General features: G+C 49.7%; 1 protein-coding gene across 2 annotated transcripts in view; it reads right to left on the bottom strand.

The window, feature by feature from the left end:
* Positions 1 to 2,198, bottom strand: part of CYTH4 (cytohesin 4) — an 18,394-nt gene that overhangs the window by 15,476 nt on the left and 720 nt on the right. The gene's annotated exons all lie outside the window — the stretch shown is intronic.

Raw genomic sequence — 2,198 nt, 5'->3', positions numbered from 1 at the left:
CCACCAGGTGCTAACCGAGGCTTTCAGTCCCATGGAAAATCATAGGAACAGGGAGATGGCTTTTGAAGCACAGAGGTAAGTGGGAAGTGACCACCCAGAAGAGCTGGAAGGAAGGACTGCAGAAGCAGCAGGGGAAGGTACAAAGAATGACTGTATCTGTAGCACTGCTGCCGACCATCCATGTGTTATACACCCACGGTAGGACACCAAAGGTTCATCAGGCCCATTTGTAAGGCAATGGAGGGCTTTGAGTGTAGCTGCTAAAGGGTTTGGGCACCTCCACCCATGGCAGCACACAAGCAGAGCAGCCTGATGGGCAGCTTCTGCCTGAAGGAGGCTCTCTGGTAGAAAAACTTCACCTGAAATTCCTTTTCTATTTTGATATGGCTTCTGTGTCATCTCCTGCACAGACCACCACCTCCACAGCCAGGTGCTAGCCTAATAGCAGAGAGATGACAGAAAACCTTCCAGCTCCTCAGTTCCCTCCAGCCATGTGTGTCTCCCTCCAGCAGCCACTCCACAGGTCTCTGCCAGCTTGTGTCAGAAGAAATTCAACATAAATCCCAACAGGTTTAATTTGCACATTTCAGCTATGGGGGGAAAGGTGGGAAGAAGAATTTATGTTGTCTCCTGGTCCCCTTATCCCACATGACAACTTACATCCATCCTTCAGGATAACTTTTGACTACGGCTTTTGACTACGGCTCTTACCCCACACATCCCAGCACAGGATACCACAGTACTAGTCTGCTCTCCCATGTTTCACACATCCAGCTCAAGGGCGTGGCACACCAGCTCTGTGGCCTCACCCAGACAGTCCTGAGAGGGTTCTGAAGGAAGCTGGAGGAGGACACACACCGCAGGGAGAGCAGCCTCCCCAAGGTATCAAGTCTCACCTGCAAACAGATGTGTACCTAACAGGACCATTGCCTCTCCAGGTAGGAGTGGCCCCAGTGAAAGGTGTACACACACTTCTGACCTCCAGGACAATCATGCCTCAACTGAGCAATTCCAAGTGCGTTCAGTACTCTAAAGCTCACTGGGAAACTGTTGCTGGTGGCAGCCTTGGCTCCCAAGGGAGTTCAGCATCAAACAAACCCACTTTCTCACCCAGCTGTGGAATGACAGGACGGGATTGAGCAAAAACATCAGTCAGAGCCAGCACATGTCTCCAGGCATTGCCTGTCTCCAGGCTCTGCCTCTACCCAGAACTGAGCAAACCCACACTGTGCCTGAATAGGATCTCATTGTGCTACTTCAGGGTGTACACTTGCTTGAAAGTATGCTCACTTGAATGTGTAACTCTCAAGACATAATTAACTCACTAACACCTAACTTGAGTGAATGACTGTGTCAGACCTTTGGTTAGGAGACCCCCAGTTTCTGTTGAAGGCACACCCCAAAATAAATAGAAAAATATGAGTTATCCCTCCTCCTGTCCAGTTTGTCCTGCAGAAGCTTTGTCCACAGTTGCTTTCAGGTAGTGAGGGCTGGGTGATCAGAAGAGCCCCGTTTTCACCAACATTCAACACCAGACAGATGCTGGCAAGAACTCAGCTCCCAAAGGTACCACCAATTTCCCTGACAAGCAAGGCTGGTATGTGGTTTGAGCAAGCCCTTTCCTTGGCTACACACCTCAGAGCTAAAAAGTGCACAACAGCTGTTGAAACTGGGCACTTCTTTCTGCTTTCACTCTGTGCTCCATATCCCATACACAAAAGCCTGAGGGGACAGAGTCAAAATGAGAATAGACATTGCAAGGTGATCCTTTTTCTTCCTGGCCTTTGTTCAGCCTGTTCCCATTCATCTCTCCCACTTTGCTGGCTTTGTGCAGACACACACTCAGAGCTTCCTCAGCCAGAAGCTGGAAATGTTCAGTCTGGTGGTGTGCCTTTCCTTGCTGAATCCCAAGCACTTTATCCACCACCTGCCAAAGCAGGAAATAAAAGCTAAGATCTCTCAGTTCCTCAGATGTGGCTTATTTCCCCTCACCCACATCTGCCCACTGAGATGGTTTTAGGCAGGCCCACCTGTAGATCACTTGGAGCTTCTAGAAGTCTATTACAGTGGTTTACCTCTAACATGGACAGAAGCACAAGAGGCCCCAGTACCAAAAGCCTTGCAAGGGCATTACACTGGGATACCCAACTGCATGAGAGGCTCCACAAAGGCAAACCAGATCCTGGGATCTGTAGGGA

The sequence above is a fragment of the Corvus brachyrhynchos genome, unplaced genomic scaffold (genome assembly GCF_000691975.1).
Source record: "Corvus brachyrhynchos isolate BGI_N302 unplaced genomic scaffold, ASM69197v1 scaffold56, whole genome shotgun sequence".
NCBI classification, from domain to species: Eukaryota; Metazoa; Chordata; class Aves; order Passeriformes; family Corvidae; genus Corvus; species Corvus brachyrhynchos.
This window is presented reverse-complemented; position numbering and strand designations above follow the sequence as displayed.